Consider the following 26,265-nt stretch of genomic DNA (forward strand, 5'->3'; position numbering starts at 1 on the left):
TTACAGGCGTGAGCCACCGTGCCCAGCCAAAAATTTTCTAAAGTTAATAATAAACAGAGTATTTTTGAGGTTTAAAAAAATACACATACTATTTTTCTGTGTTGTAACTTTGAATTCAATGCATCATTCTGAGATTTTAGCTGAAACAACAGCTGTTCTCAGTCAGTTTTCCTTCCTCATTGACTTCTGCTAGATGAGTCTCGATGCCACGACTCAGACTGGCCTGGTCAACCTGCTTCTGGAGCCCAGTTGTTCCTTCCCGGGTAAACCCTGTGACAGTGTGCCCACAGTACCCAAAGTGCTCAGTTTTGACATCCACCCTCTTCTTATTCATCTAGCACCGCCCTGACCCAACATGCTGTGCACGGAGCTGTGGGGTGGGCCCGCTGTGGACCCACAGAGCACGCCACACCCTGTCACACCAGTGAGGAGCGTGTGAGGGAGGTGCCGCTCCCTGTGTGCACGAGGGGACTCGGGTTCAGGTAGGTGCCAATGTGCCCAAAGGGCTGGGCTGGCAGAGGGGACACCACAAAGGGCAGGTCCGTCTGTGCCGGCTCTCTTCCACACCTGCTGACAAGGTACTCTTTAAGACTGGCTGCCTCCCACCTGCAAGTTCCCATCAACAGGTAAACAGCTCCTCAAAATGAGCCACAAAGGTCCCAGCCTGCACAGCTCTGCCAGATGAGACCTCAAGATCAAGTAAATGAAAATAACCAGGAATGTAAAGGAGTTGAATCGAGTTCCTGAAGAAATGTGAGCTTTAATAAAAATTACACTGTGCACTCATAAACACACTCATAATTTGATCAATCATCCTAAATATTTGCTAACACTTACCTAAAGCATAAATTAAATGTTTCCAGATGGTGGTATAAAGTCTGGCTTCTCTGGTCTTTGTTTTCTGGATACCATGCAATGGCCATGCACTTCTATAATGAAAAAAACCCTGGGAATGCCAGCTAGTGTTTAGGTCCGTGTGTGCACCATGAACTTTCTTGGAAAAGTTTTTGCCCAGTGCCTTATGATCTTTACGAGGCTTCTGCAGGGCAGCTCCAGCACGGATGCTCTTCCTGTCTTTAACGCTCAGCCTGCACCACTCCTCTCCTGTCAACAGCCCCTGGCCAGCCCTGCACCCCCATGTACCGTGGTAAGGAAGGGAGTGGCTGTGAAGGGAGGTGAGGGACCCACTGAGAACCAGACTCAGGAGCCTCAGGGAACACTGCTGCCTAGACCAGCCACCTCACATCAGAAGCCTCTGCACCACAGGATTTTTCTTGTGTAGTTTCCCACCTCCACGCCTCCTCCATCCTTTCTCATGATACGGTAATGCCTCAGGTGAAAAGGGGAAGTTCCTTTCAAAACTCACCAGCTCCCTCAAAAACACACTGCATTCCTGTACCCAATTCATCTATTTTTGCTACTTAGAAAAATAAGAGCCAAATTCCTTCCACTCCTGAGGTCCTGGGCATCCTGGGGAGGTAGTTGCTGGGTGGGTGGGCGGAGCCCCTCCTTCCGAGCTCCATTCTTGCTGCCTGCATGAAGCTGACAGGCACATGAGCTGACAGACTCCTAGCCTGACTTCACAGCTAGGAGCAAACAGGAATGAACGCCGGCAGCAGAGAACTTGAGAGACTGATGAACTGGTTAGTAACTCAAGTGTGTTAGCTTCATAGAACATTACTGTGGCACAGTGTGGGAAATTACTTATTTGTGAAAACAAAGTTTTCAAAACATTAATGTTAAAGTATATGTATTATAGATGTCATCTGCTTACAAACTTGCCGGTTCATCACGATGCTCACTAATCTCTCCAAGCTAAGCAGCAAGGGCACCTGGTGCTAGCCTTGCCTGCCAGGTAAAAGGGTTGACCAGCCTCGACCTGCAGCCCCCGGCCCCTGCCACTGTGCTCTCCACACTGGCCCATCGTGCCTCAGAGGCTTTAGGTTCCCCTAGGCCCGCCCAGCCAGGCCACTGCGGAGCCTACCCAGACACACGCAGGCCAGCCCCCAACCTTCTCCAGGAGGCTACCTTCCCACCCTCTCTCTCAACTCCCCCATACTGCTCTGTGCTTTTCCCCAGGCCTCCTGCCACTAAGACTGCATGTAACTAAGTTTACCCAGGATGCATCCCCTAGATCAGAGAATCAGGAATTGGCAAACTACAGTCTGCAATTCAAATCTAGCCAGCAGCCTATTTTTGTAAGGTCTTTGAACTAAGAATGTTTTTCAGATTTTTTAAGTGTTATAAAAACAAAGACTAAGAGTGTATGTGGTCCACAACGCCTAGGATATTTACTCTCTTGCCCCTAACAGAAAGAGTTTGCCAGTCCTTGCTCTGGACTCTACATCCAGAGAGCAGAGAGGAGTCGCTGGTGTGTAGGTTGTATGAAAGGCCAATTTTGTAAATAAGTGCCAAACTGCTCCCCAAAGCAGAGGTAACAACAAATACTTCCACCAGCAGCATGAGAATTTCTATGAAACCACACTCTCACCAACACTTACAGTTATCGGTCATCTTAATTTCTACCAATCAAGGACAATGGTCTTTTTGCTCCTTATCCTGATTAGAAAGGTTTGGCATCTTAATATGCCGAGAGGCCACTTGTTTTCTCTCCTGTGAAATGCCAAATTGTGTCTTCTTGTCATTGTTTTCTGTGTGTGTGTGTGTGTGTGTGCGTGTGCGTGCGTGTGTGTGTTTTCAAGAGATGGAGTCTCGTTCTGTCGCCCAGGCTGGAGTACAGTGGTGCCATCATGGCTCACTGCAGCCTCGAACCCCTGGGCTCAAGCAATCCTCCCACCTCAGCCTCCAGAGTAGCTAGGATTATAGGCACATGCCACCATGCCCAGCTAATTTTTTAATTTTTTTCAGGAGCTGGGGGTCTTGCCTGCTCTCAAGCTCCTGGCCTCAAGTGATCCTTCTACCTCAGCCTCCCAAAGCACTGGGATTACAGGCATGAACCACTGTGCCTGGTGGTGTCATTTTTTTAATTGGGTTATTGTCTCTTGTAATATTGATTTGGAGAGATTCCCCATCTATTTAATATGTTAACAGCTAATCCTTTGTTAGTTTTATGTATTACAGATGTCTTTTCCCAATTTATGGCTTGATTTTTTTTTTTAAATTATTGTAAGTTCTGGGATACATGTGCAGAACGTGCAGGTTTGTTACATAGGTATACATGTGCCATAGTGATTTGCTGCACCCATCAACCCGTCATCTGCATTAGGTATTTCTACTAATGCCATCCCCACCTTCCGACAGGCCCCGGTGTGTGATGTTCCCCTCCCTGTGTCCATGTGTTCTCATTGTTCAACTCCAACTTATGAGTGAGAACATGTGGTGTTTGGTTTTCTGTTCCTCTGTTAGTTTGCTAAGAATGATGGTTTCCAGCTTCATCCATGTCCCTGCAAAGGTCATGAACTCATTCTTTTTTATGGCTACATAGCATTCCATGGTGTACACGTGCTACATTTTCTTTATCCAGTCTATCATTGATGGGCATTTGGGTTGGTTCCAAGTCTTTGCTATTGTAAATAGTGCTGCAGTAAACATACATGTGCATGTGTTTTAAAAATATGGAACTGCTTCACGAATTTGTGTGTCATCCTTGCGCGGGGGCCATACTAATCTTCTCTGTATTGTTCCAATTTTCGTATATGTGCTGCCAAAGCGAGCTTGACTTTAACTTTATGGTGTCTTTTAATGAAGAGAAATCTTAATTTTATTAGGCCGGGCGCAGTGACTCATGCCTGTAATCCCCGCACTTTGGGAGGCTGAGGCGGGTGGATCACTTGAGGTCAGGAGTTCGAGACCAGCCTGGCCAACATGGTGAAATCTTGTCTCTACTAAAATACAAAAATCAGCTGGGCATTGTGGCGCATGCCTGTAGTCCCAGCTACTCGGGAAGCTGAGGCAGGAGAATTGCTTGAACCTGGAAGGCGGAAGTTTCAGTGACCCGAGATCGTGCCACTGTACTCCAGCCTGGGCGACAGAATGAGATTCCATCTCAAAAAAAAAAAAAAAAAATTCAGATTAACTTGTGAGTGATGCTGATGAAAAAGGGACAATCCAATATATAAAACCAGAAAGCAGCTCTAATTCTATCACAGAAGCAACGTCAAAAGGAGGTGTTCTCAAATCAGACTAGTAAATGAGCCACTATGTCAAATTCACAGACATTGCTCAAGGAAAACATGCTTTTTCAACAAAAGCTGAAGAAATAAATGACACAAACCCTGAGCAGAGTCCAGCTGGCAGCCCTGTGACCTTCTATATCAATGAGGTGGCCACAGGACCGAACTGGCTTCTGGGAAAACAGGGGACAGACACCTCAACAGGAACCAGAACCAGTGGATGGACAAGTCTCAGGTTTACTGATGACCCTTGACTCTCCCAGTGATCAACAGCCACCAAGAGCAGTCACTTCTGATCTGAAGTGTGAGAATCCCCTGATCACCTCCTGAAGCAACTAGGACAATAGAGACGATGTCTTAGATATAAACACCTATCTGTACTGTCCTGAGCAAAGGAGAGTTTTGGATTTAGGAAAACCAACACTGGAGACACATTTCTCACAATCAACTTAGAGGCAGACAGTAACAACCATCCCTACTGCTGGGCACTAACCTGGCGTATCTCCCTCAATCCAACGCAGTCATGCAGGAGAAGCCACCAAGGCGAATCTACCCCAGGTTCCCCACCACTGACGTAACAGAGAGAGGGCAAGAACCTCAAGGCTGCCAAGGAAACATTTCTGTCTCTAGGATCAAGTTCTCAACGGCATGGAGGGCAGTTTTTACTAATATGCCCTCAACCCAACAAATACTGACAACAATAATTTATTGCGTCTCTTATGCTATTTATCCTTGTAAGCCATCTTAAATCTCTTGTGTAATCGAGTAAGGTGTACATAAATTTGGCAAACTCGAAACTGATCATAATTTTAAAATTTAGATTATGTCCTAAAATATTAAATTTAAGTTATGACTAGTAAGTCATGTCCACAAAAATGGCTGAGTAAGGAACTGAAAGTCTATCCTTCAATATACGCATTTTAAAAACTGGCAAAAACTGTCAGAATCTACTATTTTAAAACTTTGGAAACTAACTAAAAACTTGCAGCAATCAGAAGAACACTTAAATCAAGAAAAACCAGCTGAATCTCAGCAAGAACAGTGAGTTCCGCAGCATTTTAACCTTCTCTGGTCCCATCCTGGCTGCAGCAGTGGCCTAGAAGACAACAGGCTGCCACTCTGGTGCCACCGGTCCAAGAGGGAGCATTGGAATGGGCCTCATCTGCAAAGAACTGCAGTTGTTTGTTTTGACCTGTCTATTGACTCCCTGGAAGATTGGCTCAAAGGGTTTGACTTAACCTCCCAGTGCTGAGGCATCTACTAGGGAAACAGGGGAAAAGGTTACTGGAAATATTTACAGACAATTATTTGCTGCTGCCTGAACCACTGGATAACAGTTGAGGCAAACAATAGATTTACCAAAAGCTTGGGAAGAAAAGCTGAGGAGTAAGATGTTTTGGAAAATAAGGGTTTGAAAAGCTCTGACACATTCTTGGAAATCTAGAAGGTTCCACAAATGCCCAGGGCTGTGTACATGTTCAGGAAAGACCTGAAAAGGCCTAGGCTTCCACTCTGGCTGACCTTCAGGTTCTGTGCAAGCTGGCAGTGAATGCTAAGGGGTCACCGTCAAACGCCTGGCTGAGTGTTGAAGCTGTGCTCCAACATACACACAGACCTCATTTCAAAAGACTGGGAGATATTTTTTGTTCTAGGTGCTTAAATCTCTGTCTAATCATAAGCTGACCACTATATTAATGGAACAGAGAACTCAGTGGCCACACATGATGAAGAATATATACTATACAAAATTAGCTCAGAAAAGTAACTATACAAACAATGACTGTAACAAGCAGCCAACAAACCCTGGGGGAGAAGGAAGAATCTCATTTCCAAAGTTGTCACAGTATTTTCCAGCTTTCAACAAAATATTACAAAGCATGCAAAGAAACAGGAAAGTTCAATTCACATGCAGAAAAAAGGTAAGTAACAGAAATTGTTCAAGAGGAAGCCCAGACATTAGACTTATGGATGAAGACTTTAAATATGCTATTTTAAATATGTTCAAAGAACTAAAGAAAACCATGTTCAAAAATCTGAAACATCCATCAGAACAATGTCTCGCTGAATACAGAATATTGATGAAGAAAAAAATATTTTAAAAAAAGAACCAAACAAATTCTGGAGTTGAAAAGCACAAAAACTGAAATGAAAAATTCACCACAGGGGCTCAACAGCATAAATAAACAGAAAGCAGTAAGAATCAGAGAACTTACAGACAGGACAATTGAGATTATACAGTGGTGTTAGGAACAGAAAAAAAAATAATGAAGAAAATAAACAGCCTCAGAGACTTGTGGGACACCATCAATTGTACCAACATACACATTATAGCGTCTCAGAAAGACAGAGAGAAAAAGAAACAAAAAAAAGTTTGAAGAAATAATGGTAGAAAAGTCCTGTAATTAATGAGAAACATTAATCTGCATAATGCATAACCAGGAAGCTCGACAAATTCCAAATAGGATAAATTCAATTCAAAGAGCCACACCCAGACACACTGTAGTCAAACTGTAGAAAGCAGCAAGAGAGAAGTGACTCTTCAAGTACAAGGACTGCTCAGTAAGATTAACAACTGATTTCTCATCTAAAGCCATGGAGGCCAAAAGGTAACAAATTAAAGGGCTCAAAGAAAAAAATCTGTCAATCAAGAATTCTTTTTTTTTTTGGAGAAGGGATCTTACTCTGTCACCCAGGCTGTAGTGCAGTGGTGCAATCATAGCTCACTGCAGCCTCCAACTCCTGGGCTCAAGCAATCCACCTGCCTCAGTCTCTCTGGAAGCTGGGACTACAGGCCAGTGCCATCATGTCTGGCTATTTTTCAACCAAGAATTCTATATCCAGTAAAACTATCTTTCAAAAATGAATGAGATCCCAAAAAAAATATATTAGAAAACTCCAAGTGAGATTCATCCCAGGAATGCAAGGTTGGTTCCACACACAAAAACCAATCAGTGTAATATATACTAATAGGACAAGGGGGAAAAAACCCACACAATTAGTTTGATTAATGTAGAAAAAGTATTTGACACAATCCAACAACCTTTCATGATAAAAACACTCAGAATACTAGGAACAGAAAGGAAGTTACTAAGCATGATAAAGGGTATCTGTGAAAAACCCACATACACTGGTGAAAAACTGAAAGCTTTCCTCCTAAGAACAGGGCAAAACAAAGATACCTATTTTCATCACTACGAATCAATACTGTCCTGGAAGTTCCAGCCAGAGCAATTAGGCAGAAAAAAGAAATAAAAACCATCCAAATTGGGAAAGAAAGAGTAAATCTATTCACAGACAACATTATCCATCAGAGTTGCAGGGTACAAGATCAACACACAAACATCATCTGTGTTTCTATACACCAGCAATAAATAAGCAAAAAAAGGAATTAAGAATGCAATTATATTTACAATAGCATCTAAAATAATAAACTACTCAGAAATAAATTTAACCAAGGAGACAAAAGAATTTTTCAATAAAAACTACAAACACTGATGAAATAAATTAAGACAAAAATAAATGGCAAGATATCCCATGTAAATGGATTGGAAAACCTAATATTTTGGTAAATACTAACTATGGTACTACCAATAATTTATAATGTTTATGCCATTATTTTATGGTATTAAAATAATGGTAAAACATTATTCTAGGTGTGTTTCTGTGAGGATGTTATAGATGGGATTAACATTTAAACTGGTAGACTGAGTAAAGCAGACTGCCATCCCCAATACGAGTGGCTGTCATCTAATTAGTTCAAGGCTTGAGTAAAACAAAAAGGCTGACCCTCTCCCTGCAGCAAGGCAGGTTCTTCCTGCCTATCTTCAAGCTGAGACATCAGCTTTTTTTCCTGCCTTTGGACTCAAACTGAAACGATGGCTCTTCCTGGGTCTTTGGCCTGCAAGCTTTCAGACAGGAACTACACCACTAGCTTCCCCAGTTCTCAGGCCTTCAGTCTTGGGCTAGGGCTAGAAGTAAACCATCTGCTCTCTTGGATCTCTAGCTTGCCAACTCCTCCTGCAGATCTTGGGATATGCCTACCTCCGTAATTGTGTGAGTCAATTCCTTTTAACAAATCTCTAAGACTAAGACACACACACACACACACACACATACACACGCACAATTGGCTCTGTTTTTCTGGGGTACCCTAAGATACTACCCAAAGTGATTCACAGATTCAATGCAACCCCTATCAAATTTCCAACGGCCCTGTTTTGCAGAAATAAAAAAATTGAGACCAGGAACCGTAGCTTACACTTATAATCCTAGCAGTTTGGGATGCCGAGGCAGGAGGATCACTTGAGGCCAGGAGTTCAAGATCAGCATGGGCAATATAGTGAGACACTATTTCTACAACAGAAAAAATAAAAATAAAAATCTGATCCTCAAATTCATAAGGAACTGCAAGAGACCTCAAATAGCCAAAACAATATTGAAGAAGAAGACCAATGTTTTAGACTCATCCTTCCCTCTTTTAAAACTTACTGCAAAGCTTTAGTAATCAAAACTATATGGCACTGGCAGAAGAACAGACATATAGACCAACGGAATAAAATCGAAAGTACAAAAGTAAACACACACACACACACACACACACACACACACATATATATATATGACCAAGTGACCTTTTTTTTTTGAGACAGTCTGGCTCTGTTGCCCAGGCTGGAGTGCAGTGGTGTAATCTCAGCTCATTGCAACCTCTGCCTCCCAGGTTCAAGTGATTCTCATGTCTCAGCATCCCGAGTAGCTGAGATTACAGGTGTGTGCCACTGCACCTGGCTATTTTTGTATTTTTTTAGTAGAGATGGGGTTTTGCCATGTAGGCCAGGCTGGTCTGAAACTCCTAACCTCAAGTGATCTGCCCAACTTGACCTCCCAAAGTGTTGAGATTACAGGCATGAGCTACTGCACCTGGCCTCAAGTGACTTTTGACAGGGGTGCCAAATGAGACCATTCAGTAGGAAAAGAATAGTTTAATAAACGGTTCTAGGACAGCTGGATTAACACTTGCAAAACAAACTTGGACCTCTACCTCACTCCACATATACAAACTAACTCAAAATGGATCAACAACCAAAATATAATAGCTAAAACTATAAAACTCTTAGAAGAAAACACAGGAGGTAAATCTTTAATGACCTTGAATTTGGCAATGGATTATTAGATACAACAACAAAAGTACAAGCAACAAAATAAAAAACTAGATAAACTGAACTTCACCAAAATGAAAAACTTTCGTGCACCAAAGGAGGTAATCAATAAAGTGAAAAGACAATTAATAGAATGGGAGGAAATATTTGCAAATCACATATCTAATAAGAGTCTAGCATCTAGAATACATATAAAGCACTCTTACAACTCAACCATGAAAGACAACCCAATTTTAAAATGAGCAAAGGATCTGCATAAGTGTTTCTCCAAGGAAGATACAGAAATATCCAACAAGCACATAAAAAGATGTTCAATATCAGTATCATTAAGAAAATACAAATTGGCTGCTCTGCCTATGGGGTAGCCACTCTTTTACTTCTTTACTTCTATAATAAACTTGCTTTCACTTTACAGATTCACCCTGAACTCCTTCTTGCATGAGATTCAATAAACCTCTCTTGGGGTCTGGATTGGGACCCCTTTCCGGTAATATCTTCCTGGCAAGCCCCAAAGGGATGATACTGAGGAGACTCCCAACCCAAAGGAAATAGACTGCTGCACTGATTGGCCAACTTTGGGTAAGTGGGATGCATTTACCTGGGTAAAGGATGGGATTGGGTTAGGCCCAACTTAGGGGAGTTAGAGTCTCTCCTAAGAGAGGGATAAAGGCGCCTCTTAACATAAGGCAAGCACACTTGACTGAACTTGGGTTTGAGGCCCAACTTAGGAAGGTTAGTCCTTAATAAAATGTAGGGGGTTGGAGGCCCCTCTCAGTGGAGTCCCTCTCGACTAAGAACCGGTTGGCACTATGGGATGTTAACTGCTATTCTCTTTGGATTAATCTGCCTTGTACTCTTTGCTGACAGCTGTGGGTGACAGAATTAGACATGTCCAAGATCATGGGACATGGGGAACTTTTTCCTCCCCAAAAGGGGAAACTCGAGCTGACGGGAATGCTGGGAAAGATCCCTACGCTCCCAACGAGCAGCTACCTGAACTTCTGAGTCAGTGTCAGCCGCAATGGGTGGGTCTTTCTCTGGTGCCCCTGAGCTTCTCACATTCCCCACTCTGCTGCAGGCAATGCTTTTCTCCCTTTCTTTCCCTTTCCCATCTTTTCTGTTATTCAGGGCCACCATCTTGCCCAAAGACCACATGTTGAGGAATGTCCTTGAGAGCTTGATCTTGTAATCACGTGGCAGTACTTCCTCTGTCTCTGCCTGCCAGGGAACAGGGATTTTGGGTAGTAGTTAGCTCTACAAATTATCTTGAGCAGTAAAAAGCCTTTGCAAGCTCAAAATTTACTGCTCTGGGCTCCTGGGAAGAGCAATGGAAACTGCCCAATGCTGTAGCTCAGCAGTTAAGGCTTTGTCTTTTCACAATGGTGGCCTGAGTTCAGGTTCAATTTTTAGCCTAGAAAATGAACACCTTCTGATTGGTATTTGGGTGACCTTTGCCATTTGTTGATTCTCCTCCCCTTCACGAACCATCTTAAGTTTTCCTTTCTCTGAGCACCTGGGCGGTTACGTTTGGCAAGTTCAAAAGCCAGGAATATTGGCGGTTTGGCGTGGCTAAAGCTGGGTAATAAGAGATGTAAAAGGACTTTTTAAAGAGTGCTATGGTTAAAAGTCACTTAATTAAAAGTGGATATTCGAGCTCTAACAGCCTGGGACCTTCTTAGGAGAAACAGAGGAAGCACCACACACCCTGTTTTGGGAAAACCTCTCTTTTCCTCATGGAACCCCAAGGATTATTAAACCCCAAGGATAGATCCTCCCAAAAGCTAAGGCTCCATTCTGCTTTGCACCGCATTATCGGTTTTTACTTTGGGGGTATCAGATATTACTTCACATTATCAGACAGCTTCGATGTGTAATAACTAGGTAGGAAATACATTTAATACTTTTGGGGAGAGCTAAATGGAATGGTGGGGATACGTGGATCTTTGTGTGTCTGGATCAAAAGCATGCTCTTGACCACCTGGAAGATATGGAGATGTCCTCACCCTTCCCCACTGAGAGATAAGACTCCTGTGGGGGATGGGCTGATCACAGAAAGGGCTGATGGGCTCCTGGCAACGAAATACGTGGTAAAATCATTGCACTGTCTTGTTCTGTAGCGTTTCTCTTTTGGGGATCCAGGATCCAATATAAAAATGGGATCCTCAAGTTCTGGGGCTCTGTCTTGCCTTCCAATTGTGCTTGCTTATTAGGCCGTAGAAACTGCATGCTTTCCTCGCCCTGTTCCTCCAGGGCTCCACCATAAAGCCACTAATCCAATTAAGAAACTGGCAAATGAAAAACCTTACAACTACTACATTTTCTTCTGTCTGTGTATTTATATGTGTTGTGTGTGTGATATAAAAGGCTTTGATTAACTGGTTTAAAAATAAGTGCTTAAATATTTTGTCAGAAAAGTAAAAAGTATAATGCCTTTTAATTCATGTGACTTAAGCTGTGGGAAGTAAAGAAAATTTTTAAGATTATTGGTAAAATAAAGACATTTGGTCTAAATCAGGTAGGTCAAATTTTAGGTTTGCCAAATGCTTTAAGTTTATAACCTGCCTCTTTGACTTTTGAAAATTGTTCAACTTACCTAGACCCATAGATTCTAGGTAAGGCCTGGGGACATGTAGGGTTAGCCATGCCTCCTAGCTATGCTAGAAAGAGTCAGACCTTATCTGCACTTCTGCCTGGTGTCCTAGGCTCCGTACCTACTACATAATTAAAACTGCATACCAAGTTTTTCACCAAAAATAAACACTGTTAAGAGTCAATAGTACAACATGTATTTGAGACTACTGGAAAAACAGTTTTACATGCAAGGTGTGTAGGGAAAGTGAAATGTGTTTTGGTAAAAGATTAGAAGACATGTGAATGTGGATTCTTTTTTTTGGCCTAGATTAAAGGGCTAAGGGATTGTTTTAAGTTAGGATTTTAAAGCTGAAGGTTTGCAAAAGTTGTGGAAATTTTGTGAAAAATTAATTTTGTAAAAGAAATTCTGTGTGTGAACACACTGGCTGAAGTTAAAGTGCAATGATTTAGTTCTGTAAATTGAACACTGGAATAAAAGCACAACAGGGTTTTCTTAGAGCACTCTTTAACAAAAATTTGTAAAGGATTATAAAAGGTATATAAGAATCTTACCTTCTGGTCCGACATTAAAATTGGGTAGATTTGTCTATAATGTTTTATTAAGAATTGGCTTTAACATTAATTAGTACACTAATGCAATGGTGAAATTTGGCTTATTTGGTATAAAAATCATACAGGAAGCATTGTCAAATATGAAATGGTGTTTGGCTTTCTTTGACCTGTATTTATATAAATATGTTATTGGTATGTGTTACAAAGTAATGGGAAACTCCTAGAATTCTGATATGACTTAGCGTATGTTATTAATAATTGTAATTATTATGTAAAATCGTATGCCACAAAAGTAATCAAAATTCCTAGTCAATTGTGCCTTTAATAGTGGTTGCCTTAAGACTTTTTGTCATCCACAGACAACTGCTGTGTTGATCCTCTTCAAAAGGTAGTTTATAGTCAGCTATAGGACTTCAGCAGGTGCCCTTGGATGCAGGTTTCTAATAACTTTGGAGATTGTGACATTAGAATAGAGGTTCTTAGGCTGGGTGCAGTGGCTCATGCCTGTAATCCCAGCACTTTGGGAGGCCGAAGTGAGTGGATCACCTGAGGTTGGGAGTTTGAGACCAGCGTGACCAATGTGGTGAAACCCCATCTCTGCTAAAAAAATACAAAAATTAGCCAGGTGTGGTGGCACGCACCTGTAATCCCAGCTACTCAGGAGGCTGAGGCAGGAGAATCGCTTAAACTTGGGAGGCAGAGGTTGCAGTGAGCCAAGATCACACCATTGCATGCTAGCCTGGGCGACACAGCAAGACTCCGTCTCAAAAAAAAAAAAAAAAAAAAGAGGTTCTTTCAGGACTCTCTCATGGAGAGCTGAAATGATTATGAATATCAAGTGGAACAGGAGTTAACTGCATGGACTGAACAAAAGACTGAAGTAATTTTTGACTTTTTGCTTAAAACGTTGCTGATCATTTTTGTTTTTCAGAACCAAGAAAACTTCTGAGCTACTTACAGCTTTTGACAACTGAGTAAAATATATTCCTGTGAACAAAACTTGGAGCATATTTGTTTTTCTCTACCTGCTTTCTCCAGAATTTGGAAACTATTCGTGAGTATTAACTTACGGCAATATAGTTATTTGAACAAGTGCAGTAAGAATCTGTTTTCTTTTGCAACAGGACACAATTAGAGAAATTGGTTATTTTACCAAGGCTTTGATGGGAATGGTGTGCTTTCTTTTAAGGACTCAAACTTGACTTACAGAGCCAATATAAGCCCCTTGGGAAAACTGGCCTCATACCTTGTCTACACAGTTCCTGTGCAGGGTTCCTGACCTGTGAAATAAAGAGTGTCACTTTCTGACAGGCCCAGGAGCCCCACGTCATCTTGGGACCTCAAGAGGAGAGGCATTTCCCAACTCACAGGTTATTTGAGGGTACAAACCCACGGCTGGACTTGGCTTTAAAAAAAGTCTTACCTGAGGTTCCTTTTATGGAATGAAGTTCCATCAAAGTCAATTTTTAAAACCCTATGTGAAAAATAATTGTTCTTGCTGCACTTTATACAAATAATCAGGCCAAGTATAATAAAACAAATCAGTCGTACCATGATTTGTCTTCAGTAAAAATGGGAGACCGGAGAGAGAAAATAAATTATGTTTCAGGAACTATGGTACACCTGTTACTAGATTCTAGCCTCATCAGTTGTTTTTAAGTTTTTTTCTGCAACTTAGGCTAACCCTGCTTACTCCTGTGAACCAACCAGTGATCTCTGGCTGCTGCTCCCAAGAAACAAGAGAGATGGGTAATGTAAAAATCTGGATCAATATTCTAATTCTGGGCACATACTGGAATCAGCTGGTGACCCCATATCAGCTTGGTTTCAACAACTGCCCAGTTCATGGAAAGTCTTATTTAGTTTACTCAGGATAATTTTAGTTATTCTACTTTACTGTTGTGGCCTATATTGCTGTTGTACTCTTTGTGTAGGAATGCAGGATAAGTTTACTGAATGTTTTCTTAAACTGAACACTCATTAATCTTCCAGATACCACCTTTTGTTGGAACTCAAGAGTTATGAATGGCCCTCACCATACTGATGCTTTCTGACTGAGCTCTTCTCTACTCTGAGTACAAGAGACCCTCATAGTTAGGCAGTAATATCTTTGCCCTTATTCAGCCTGAAGAAGTTACAGAAGATGGATCTTTGTCCCTCTACAACTCTTAGGATTAAGGGTTCCCCTGTAAAAGAGAAGGGGGAAACATGTCAGAGGCGTCTGAACCAGAGAAACTCCATCTTGAATAGGGGGTGAGTAAAATAAGGCTGAGGCATACTGGACTACATTCCCAGGAGGTCAGGCATTCTAAGTCACAGGATGAGATAGGAGGTCAGCACAAGATACAGGTCATAAAGACCCTGATGATAAAACAGGCTGCAGTAAAGAAGCTGACCAAAACCAAGATGGCGATGAAAGTGACCTCTGGTTGTCCTTACTGTTCATTATACCCTAATTATAATGCATCAGCATGCTAAAAGACACTTCCATCAGCACCATGACGGTTTCCAGATACCATGGCAACGTCAGGAAGTTGCCCTGTATGGTCTACAAAGGCAAGAAACCCTCAGTTCCAGATACTGCCCACCCCTTTCCCATAAAACTCATGAATAATCCACCCCTTGTCTAGCATACAATCAAGAAGTAACAGTAAGTATAAGCAGCTGAGCGGCATGGGCTCTGCCTATGGAATAGCCATTCTTTATTCCTTTGCTTTCTTAAAAAACTTGCTTTCACTTAAAAAAAAAGAAAGAAAGAAAGAAAGAAAGACAATACAAATCAAAACCACAATGAGTTCCCACTTCACACCCACTAGGATGGCTATAATTTTTTTTTTTTTTTTTTTTTTTTGAGACAGGGTTTTACTCTGTTGCCCAGGCTGGATGGAGTGCCGTGGTGTGAACATGGCTCGCTGTAGCCTTGAACTCCTGGGCCCAGGCAATCCTCCCAACTCAGCCTCCAGAATACTTGGGAATACAGGTGTGCACAACCATGCCCAACTAATTATTTTATTTTCTGTAGAGACAGGGTGTCACTATATTGCCCAGGTTGGTCTCAAACTCCTGGACTCAAGTGATCCTCCCACCTTGGCCTCCCAAAGTGTTGGAATTACAGGCATGAGCCAACATACCTGGCCCCTTTTTTTTTTTTTAGATAAAGTCTCATTCTGTAGCCCAAGTTGGAGTGCAGTGGCATGATCTCGGCTCATTGCAACTTCCACCTCTCAGGCTCAAGTGATTTTTGTGCCTCAGCCTCCCCAACAGCTGGAAGTACAGGCTCGTGCCACCATGCCCAGCTAATTTTTTGTATTTTAGTACAGACGGGGTTTCACCATGTTGCCCAGGGTGGTCTCAAACTCCTGAGCTCAGGTGATCTGCCCGCCTTGGCCTCCCAAATTGCTGGGATTACAGGTGTAAGCCACTGAGCCTGGCCTATAATTTTTTAGAAAAGGAAAATAACAAGTGTTAGTGAGGATGTGGAAAAACTGAAACCCTCATATACTGCTGGTGGAAACACAAAATGGTTCAGCCACTAAGGAAAAGAGGCTGGCAGTTTCTCAAAAAATTAAAACATTACCATATGAGCCAGCAATTCCACTCGTAGGTATATGCTCAAAAGAACTGAAAAAAGGTACTCAAAGAAACACATGTACACGTATGTTCACAGCAGTACCATTCACAATAACCAAAAAGGTAGAAACCACCAAAATGTCCATCAATACATGAATAAACAAAATGTAATCTATCCAGACAGTGAATATCATTCAGCCTTAAAAAGGAATGAAGTTCTGATTCATGCTACAACATGGATGAACCCTGAAAACATGCTAAGTGAATAAGTCAGACGCAAAGGGCACACACTACATGATTTCATTTACATGAAACATACAGAATAGGGAAATCCACAAAGACAGAAAGCAGACTAGTAGTTACCAGTGGCTGAAAGGAGGGATAACGGGGACTCACTGCTTGTGGGTATGGGGTTTCCTTTTGGGAATGAAAAAAAATATGTTGGAACCAGATAGAGATCATGGTGCACAACACTGTCAATGTACAAAACGCCACTCAATCATTCACTTTTTAATGACTAATGTTATGTGTATCTCACCACAATTTAAAACACTGTTTAAAAACAAAAACAAAAACAAAAATGAAACAGCCAGGTGCGGCGGCTCACAGCTATAATCCCAGCACTTAGGAAGGCTGAGGTGGGCAGATCACTTGCAGCCAGTAGTTCAAGATATGCCTGGGCAACAGAGTAAAAAACCCATCTCTACAAAAAATACAAAAATTAGCTGGGTGTGGTGGTGCACACCTGTAGCCCCAGCTATTTGGGGGGCTGAGGTGGGAATCACTTGAGCCCAGGAGGTTGAGGCTGCAGTGAGCCAAGTTTGCACTACTGCACTGCAGCCTGGGTGACATAAAAGAAGACTCTCTGAAAACCAAAACTAAAACCTACTATAACCACTTAGTCACTTGGATGGCTAAAATTTTAAAAACAGAAAATCACAAGTGTCAACAAGGATATGGAGAAATAGGAATCTTCACATATTGTTGACAGGAATGTAAAATGGTGCAGCCCATGTGGAAACAATCTGGCAGTTCCTCCAAAAGTTACACACAGAATTACCATATGACCCAACAATTCCATTTCTATGTATATAGCAAGAGAACCAGTATGTTCACGCAAAAACTTGTTCACAAACGTTCACAGCAGCAGTATTCATAACAGTGAAAAAAAAGCAGAAACAGCCCAAATGGTCAGCTGGTAAATGGATAAACAAAATGTGGTCTATCCATACAATGAACTCTTACTCAGGCACAAAAAAAAATGAGGTACTACATATGCTACAACATGGATGGACCCTAAAAACATTACGTAAGTTATAGAAGTCAGAAACAAAAGGCCACATATTGTATGATTTCTATTACATGAAATGTCCAGAATAGGCAAATTCATAGATACAGAAAGTAGATTAGTGGTTGCCAGAGGCTGGGGCAAGGGAAGAATGGAGAGTGCCTGCTTAGTGGTATGGGGTTTCTTTTTGGGGTGATGAAATATTCTGAAATTAGATAGTAGTGATCGTTGCATAACATTCTTTTTTTTTTTTTTCTTTTTTTTCCCGAGACGGAGTCTTGTCTCTGTTGCCCAGGCTAGAGTGCAATGGTGCAATCTCGGCTCACTGCAACCTCCGCCTCTCAGGCTCAAGCAATTCTGCTGCCTCAGCCTCCCAAGTGGCTGGGGTTACAGGCGTGTGCCACCATGCCTGGCTAATTTTTTTGCATTTTTAGTAGAGACAGGGTTTCACCATGTTGGCAAGGCTGGTCTCGAACTCTTGACCTCACATGATCTGCCCACCTCGGCCTCCTGAAGTGCTGGGATTACAGGCGTGAGCCATCACGCCTGGCCATGACATTCTGAATATACACAAAACCACTGGATTGTGTACTTTAAGTGGTTTAAATGGTGAATTTTATGTTTTGTAAATTTTATCTCAATTAGAAAGTGTTTAAAATTTTTTGTGTGGGGTAAAAAACGGTGGTGGGGGGAACATCCAGATTCCTGAATCCTGCACAGCCTGGTAGCCACTCCTTACCACCACCACCAACATAAAAAAATGGCTAGCAGGCAGGACACCGTAGCTCACACCTGTAATCCCAACACTTTGGAGGTCAAGGCAAGAGGACTGCTTGAAGCACCAGGAGTTTGAGGTCAGCCTCGGCAACATAGCAAGACTCAGTCTCTAAAAAAACGAAAGGCCAGGTGCAATGGCTCACGCCTGTAATCCCAGCACTTTGGCAGGTGAGGCAGGAGGATCGTCTGAGGTCAGGAGTTCAAGACCAGCCTGGCCACCATGGCAAAACCCTGTCTCTACTAAAAATACAAAAATTAGCCGGATATGGTGGTGTGCGCCTGTAGTCCCAGCTACTCAGGAAGCTGAGGCAGGAGAACATGAGAATCGTTTGAACCTGGGAGGTGGAGGTTGCAGTAAGCCGAGATTGCGCCGCTCGCTGCACTCCAGCCTGGGCGACAGCGTGAGACTCTGTCTCAAAAAAATAATAATAATAAAAATAAAAAATAAAATAAAATAAAATAAAAATTAGCCAAGCATGGTGACACATGCCTGTGAGTCCTAGCTACTCAAGAGGCTGAGGCGGGAGAACTGCTTCAGCCCAGGAGTTCAAGGTTACAGTGAGCTACGATCATGCCACTGCACTCCAGCCTGGGTGACAGGGCAAGATTCTGTCTCTAAAAAAAAAAAAAAAAAAAATTGCTTTCAAATTTTTTTAAACAGCTAGCATATTGAACCTTATATGACACAATTCTGTTTATCCACATGTAGATCCAAAGAATTTCATAAACTCCTAAGTATCTTAATAGGAAAATTAAATAAGTATCTTAATAGGAAAATTAAAAGGAAGGAGGAGTAAAGATATTAGAAGTCAATGTAAAACAAAGTTTCAGGGGATAATGTTTTAAATTACATGCAGAGAATTAAAGAGAAATAAGCGGCCAAGAGGACAACTGCAACCTCACACACAGACCACACTGACTGATGGTGAGGACAGAAAGCAGCCAGCACTGGAGTTGGTCACGTCTCGTTCGCAGGCCGGAACAACAATACCTACAGGTACAGCTCCGAAAGCAAAATCCAAGTTCAAAGGCCCCAAACTAAATATCACTGTAAAAGAAAGCTCCTAAAACTAAAAGGCTAATTTTTTCTAAATTATCTGTGGTGGTTGCCGGGCATGGCAGCATGTGCCTGTAGTGCCTGCTCAGAAGGCTGAGGCGGGAGGATCACTTGAGCCCTGGAGGTTGAGTCTAGCCTGACCAACCGAGAGCCCTTGTCTCTAAAAAAAATAAAAATAAAAATAAAATGTCTGTAAGGGTAATTTATTTTCTTTTTTTTTCTTTTGAGGTAATTTCTTTTATTTTCTTCCTTTTCTTGCTGTCACCCAGGCTGGAGTGTGGTGGTGTGAACACGGCTCACTGCAGCCTTGAACTTCCAGGCTGAAGTGATCCTCCTGCCTCAGCCTCCCAACTAGCTGGGACTACAGGCATGCACCACCACACCCAGCTAACTTTTCCATTTTTTGTAGAGACAGGGCCTCGCCATGTTACCCAGGTAGGTCTCACCAATGTGGCCCAGGCTGGTCTCGAATTCCTGGGCTCAAGCAATCCTCCTGCCTCAGCCTGTTAAAGTTCTAGGATTATGGACATGAACCACCCTCGAGGCCTGTGATGGTAATTTCTAATCTATGACCATATCTGGTCTGTTCACACTGAGCTGTGGACAGGCAGGAATCCCCTGTGTGTTCCACACACAGGCCTATCACCAGAAGTGGCAAGAAATAAGTGAGATTGCATATTTGGAAGGATTGCGAAAACCTCTGATTAGAGGTCTTGATTTAAACATAAATACCTTTACTTCACTTGCTTATATATGGGCATAAAAATAGTTAAATTCTATTTTTATCCTAAAATTTAGATATGACAATCATAAGTTAATGGCAATTCTACAATATTTATAATAATTATGTGCTGATAAAGAAAAATTATGTAAATTCAGTTAAATGCATTAAAGATATTTGAGGCAACTTTGAGTAACTTGCCAATGAACGTTTGGCATCCTGATTTGGGGGAGCAGCTTGCAGGTTCCAATGCTCAGATGCTGGACACACGCACCTCTGGTTAGCACAGCGGTCATACACATGCTGGGAATCCGAGGCCACTGCCTATTTAACAGCCCACTGCCTATCCTCACCGAGCATCAGGTTTGAGAAGATGTTTGCTTCCACACAGAGAGAAATGTACTGCTGAATGGCAACCACAGACCCACTAAGCAAAGACAGCGCTAAGAAAATTACAATGAAGGGAATTGTGTGATTAAAAAATGGCACCTATGCCAGTGCACTCTGAGGAGCTAAGGAAGGGCAACACCAGAAACTACCAGGAGCGCAGAATCTGGCACTCTGAGCTCCGTAACTTTCTTTTTTTTTAGACAGAGTCTCACTCTTATCGCCCAGGCAGGAGTGCAGTGGCGCCATCTTGGTTCAATGCAATCTACGCTTCCCAGGTTAAAGCGATTCTCCTGCCTCAGTCTCCTGAGTAGCTGGGATTACAGGCGCGTGCCACCACACCCAGCTATTTGTGTTTTTAGTAAAGACGGGGGTTTCACCATGTTGGCCAGGCTGGTATCGAACTCCTGACCTCAAGTGATTCGCCCATCTCGGCCTCCCAAAGTGCTGGGATTACAGGTGTGAGCCACTGCACTTGGCCTGAAACTTTTATTCCGCAGTCTTCTTTAAGCAGAATTTTTACTCTATTACTTTACTTACTGTTTGCTACAGTTTTAGACGAAAATATACTGTATTTTGAGGTCTTGTTATTAACTAAATGAAAGGCACCTCTAATTATTTAAGAAAATTCTTTCATAAAAGTTTAGTTTCTAGTCAGCTACTCAGGAAGGCCCTCACTCACAGCTGAGGCATATCGATACCTAGTACAGCAAAGAGGTGGACTGGATTCCTTTCACTTTCTTCTAGGCCTCCATTACTCTAATGATTTGTTTTATGTTCCCTAGTTCCATGATTTTAGTTGAGCTACACTGTAATTAGAATTTAAAAACTGGAAACAAAAGTACATCTGCTGACAAAAGGGTGCTCCAAGAGCTGGAAAGCCCGGGGAAAACCACAAAAGGGAAGCATCAGATACACAAAGCAAAAGGCTCTTGCCACAAGAAAGCACTAAACATGACACACATGGAGAAAAGCAGTTCAACATCAAGCCCAGCAGGGCAATTAAAGATATCGTCCAAGTGATGCCAATAAAGGGAGAAGGGCAAAGATCATGAACAGACAGGTGTGCCCTGCTGATAAGAAAGCTTTCTGAAAATCCACATTCATGCAAACATTTCAGCATACTGACTCTGTTCCTGATACCTGATGCCAAATGTTCCACCGCGGGAGAGGGCCCACAGTCAGCACCCTGGGCAAGTAACCAGAGGCTGGATCCTTACCAGACAGACAGGCAGATCACAGTCACACATGAAAAGCTCCCTTAGGACAGGGAGGGAGAGACACACAGACCAAGTGACTCAGGCAGACTCCTAGGAAAGAACCTGATTAAACCACAGTATAAGACATGGTCTTAAACCCTTCGAGAAAACAATAGTCATTTGGGGCCCAGCACTGTCAGTATCCCTTGGTTCAGAAGAGTCAGGAGTTTTAAAAGGTATTCATTCAACCCTTACTATATGCAAAGACACTGTGCCTCTTTTGGCCCAGGACCAGAGTCCTGCCATCTGGACAGGAAGCAGGGAAAGGAGCCAAGGGCTCAGTCCACTCGACATGCGACCCAGTGCAGGCAGCACTTCTCCAGATGGAGGCTTCCCCTAGGCCACACTTGCCACACGGGGCTGGAGCCCTGGGGCTGTAAAAGGGGTAGAAGTTGCAAGTGTGATAAGGTTCATCTTCCTGGAGTGTCAACTGTATTTGAAGAAGTGAAAAGCATAAAACATGGCCATACTGAGATGCAGATTATGTTTCAATCGTTAGAATAAAACATGAGATTTCAAGAAACACTGGATCTGCCAGGCGCTGTGGCTCAAGCTTGCAGCATACTCTGGGAGACGGAGGTGGGAGGATTGCTTGAGGCCAGGAGTTCAAAACCAGCCTGGGCAACATGTCTTTTAAATAAAAAAGACAAAAAGAAAAAAAGAATCAACAACACTGGATCTCACATCTGTGCAGATGTGTGCCTCCTGGTGAGGGCACCACGCAACTCTGAAGTACCTGTGCTGAAAGGCTGAGCCAGAAAGTGATCAAGCCTCTATATCCACCCAGAAGCAGAAGAACATGTCCAGCAGAAACAGCAAAGGCTAGAATGGGGGAACTTCTGACGACTGAACAATCAGCCTGGATTTTCCAACAAATAAAATGCAAGGAAAAAAGGGATGGGGAAAAGTACTCTATTGATTAAGAGACTTAACAGACATATCAGCTAACTGCAATTATTTGGACCCTGCTTCAAACAAACTAAAAATACAACAGACTACTGGAGAAAATTGAATGGTACTATGATGACATCATGATTATAAATGAAATTTAAACAGCAATTTTCTTGACACTTTTCAACTTATCAAAAATAGTTATGTATTAAATCTCACTTTGGATGCAAACTTTCCAACTTCTTATACTTATTTTTAACATTCTAACATATGAAAGATTTATTATTATTTAAAAGGACAGGGTCTTGGTCTACGGCCAGCCTGGATGGCAGTGGCATGATCCCAGCTCACTGCAGCCTGGAACTCCTAGGCTCAAGTGATCCGCCTGCCTCAGCCTCCCATGTAGCTGGGACTACAGGCACTCACCACCACACCCAGTTAGTTATTTTATTTTTTTAGACAGGGTCTCACTGTGTTGCCCAGACTGGTATCAAACTCTTGGGCTCAAGAGATTCTCCCACCTCAGCCACTCAATCACAAGTTAGAGACTGAAACACAGAGTATTTTATTTTCTTTCAAACTCCTAGAGAAAGATGGTTAAGGAGCAAATAGTTCTTGTATCAAAAAATGCAATATTCCATGAGGCAGGTCACATCCTGAGGCTGCCTGTGCCTTCCCTGCAGTGGGGCACCTTCTAGGGAAGGGTAGGGCTGAAAGATTTCAGAAAGTAGGCCTTGGATAAAGAAGTGCAGGCCACTATTCTTGGTTTTCTAACTTATTCACTCATTCCTGGACCATGAGGTACGATGTCTATTATTTTCAGTTTAATACTGGTTTGAAAAAAAAAGAAAAATAAGGTCAGACACAAACCAAAACAAAGTGCCATGTATGTAGAAAGTCAAATACATCTGCTGAAGAATGAAACTGCTAAAGCCAAAAATGAATATGTTCAGGATGTTTTACAATTTAATTACTTCATTTTTATGCAAGATGAAAAAGTAACAGCTGAAGAAAGAAATCTACACAAATTAAAACTTTTTAGTGGCATACCTGTGTGTCATATGCTTTAAGGAGATATATGGAAGCTTGATCAGGAAGGAAGGACTTCAATTAAAAAAGGAGCAAAGCAACGCCAACCTTATCCTTCTTTAATTACTGTAGCGGAGTCCCTTACCTAGAAAATAATAATAGTTGGTCAATTCTCATCTGGAAAAATTTACAACTTTTAAAAATTTAATTTCAAGGCGAGGCGCAGTGGCTCATGTTGTAATCCCAGCACTTTGGGAGGTGGAGGAGGGTAGACCGCCTGAAGTCAGGAGTTTGAGACCAGACCGGCCAATATGGTAAAACCCCATCTCTACCAAAAACACAAAAATTAGCCAGGCGTGGTGGCACACACCTGTAATCCCAGCTACTTGGGAGGCTGAGGCAGGAGAATAGTCTGATTCTGGGAGGCGGAGGCTGCAGTGAGCCAAGATCATGCATGCCACTGCACCCCAACCTGGGCGACAGAGCGAGACTCCATTTCAAATAAATAAAAATGAAATTTCAAATGGTAAATTTCTATAATATGAAGAAATTTAAGATAAAACATGATTAACTACTGTATGTGCATGTGCTTTGGGGATTTTCCACGTTTTTTGAACGGAATGTGCATTATAAAATCTGATTATTTTAAAATTGCTTTTACCATGAGGTATTACTTACTTATAGAAAAGTATAGGAAACACATGTATACCGTTTCATGAAGCTATTACATAAATACCAGTCCAACTACCACCAAGGGATGGAGCATTGCTAGAACTCCAGAAAGCCTGGGTGCCTCTATCTGAGCCCAAACCCCTTCCACTACATACATAAGTAAGTACTAACTTAACAAAATGACTGTTTGATTTGTTGAGGTAGGATCTTGCTCTGTCACCTAGGCTGGAGTGCAGCTGTGCAATCACAACTCACAGCAGCCTTGACCTCCCGGACTCAAGCAATTCTCACATCTTAGCCTCCCAAGTAGCTGGGACCACAGGAGGATGCCATCATGCCCGGATAATTTTTTTTTTTTTTAGAGGCTGGATCTCCCTATGTTGCCTAGACTGGTCTGGAATTCCTGGGCGCAAGTGATCCTCCCACCTCAGCCTCCCAAAGTGCTGGAATTACAGGCATGAGCTACTGTGCCTTTTGAGATTTATCATTTCCTAACTTTTCTTTAGAGATTTATCATCTAGGTGTGCAGCCCTACCAAACATAATTTATATAAATACCAGAAGCAGATGAAAATAACAAAATCATACTACATATATTCTTGTCTTGCTTTTTTCTTTGCCTTTTTTGTTGTTGCTGTGTCTGTAGTTTATTTTCATTGCTGTGTAATATTCTACTCAGTAAATATGCCATAATTTAGTTATCCATTCTCATCCCCTAGGGTGGTCTCTGCTTTGGAGCAAATACAAACACTACTAAGACTTTTCTGGTACAGCTATCTCAAGCACTTTAGGCATGTATTTCTCTGGTGTACATATCTAGAAGTATGATTGCTAGCTTATACACTAAACCCAAACTATTTCCCAAAGCAGCTGTAATGTGCACTCCCATCAGAAGGGTATAAGAGAGTTTCTGTTGCTTAACTTTTTCAACAATTACCAGACTTTTTAATTCCTGCTAACTGAACAGTGGTATAAAAGTATTCTAAGATTTTTTTTTTTTTTTTTTTTTTTTTTTTTTTGAGACAGGGTCTACCTCTGTCACCCAGGCTAGAGTGCACGATCATGGCTCACTACAGCCTTCAAACTCCTGGGCTCATGAGATCCTCCCACCTCAGCCTCCCAAGTAGCTGGGATTACAAGCATGTGCCACCACACCCAGCAAATTCAAAACATTTTGTGGCCGGGCGCGGTGGCTCATACCTGTAATCCCAGCACTTTGGGAAGCCAAGGTGGGTGGATCACGAGGTCAGGAGATCGAGACCATCCTGGCTAACACGGTGAAACCCCATCTCTACTAAAAACACAAAAAAATTAGCCGGGCTCAGTTTCACTGGAGCTTTGTCAATTTTACCTTTTTTTTTTTTCCTTTTAGAACACAAAGTCTCACTCCGTCACCCAGGCTGGAGTACAGTGGTGTGATCATAGCTCACTGTAGTCTCAAATTCCCGAGCTCAAGCGACCTGCCCTCTCCTCCTACCCAAAGTGCTGGGATTACAGGTGGGAGACACCATGCCTGGCCCATGATGGAAACTGACTATTTAAGCCTGAGTGCAGTGGCATGCCTGTAATCCCAGCACTTTGGGAGGCTGAGGTGGGTGGATTGCTTGAAATTAGGAGTTCGAGACCAGCCTGGGGAACATAGTGAGACTCCGTTTCTACAAAAAATACAAGAATTAGCCGGGCATGGTGGCACATGCTTGTAGTCCCAGCTACTCGGGAGGCTGAGGCAGGAGGACTGCTTGAGCCTGGGAGACAGAGGTTGCAGTGAGCCGAGATCACACCCACTGCACTCCAGCCTGGGCACTAGAGTGAGACCCTGTCTCCAAAATATATATAAATAAAAATTTTCCCATCAAACATTATTTTCTTTCTATCTGAATTTCCTTTAATATTCCTTTAGTGCCATTCTGCTGGCGATAAATTCTCATGTCTGTTGGCCTAAAAATGTATTTTTGTTTTTGGGGTTTTTTTTGAGATGGAGTCTCACTCTGTCACCCAGGCTGGAGTGCAGTGGCATGATCTCAGCTCACTGCAACCTCTGCCTCCTGGGTTCAAGTGATTCTCCTGCCTCGCCCTCCGAAGTAGCTGGGACTACAGGCACCTGCCGTCACACCCAGCTAATTTTTGTATTTTTAGTAGAGATGAGGTTTCACCATGTTGGCCAAGCTGGTCTCAAACTCCC

The 26,265-nt window shown here is 42.4% G+C and overlaps 1 protein-coding gene across 2 annotated transcripts in view; it reads right to left on the minus strand.

The window, feature by feature from the left end:
• Positions 1 to 26,265, minus strand: part of TRAF3 (TNF receptor-associated factor 3) — a 76,937-nt gene that overhangs the window by 38,315 nt on the left and 12,357 nt on the right. The gene's annotated exons all lie outside the window — the stretch shown is intronic.

The sequence above is a fragment of the Mandrillus leucophaeus genome, unplaced genomic scaffold, assembly GCF_000951045.1.
Source record: "Mandrillus leucophaeus isolate KB7577 unplaced genomic scaffold, Mleu.le_1.0 Scaffold4, whole genome shotgun sequence".
NCBI lineage: Eukaryota > Metazoa > Chordata > Mammalia > Primates > Cercopithecidae > Mandrillus > Mandrillus leucophaeus.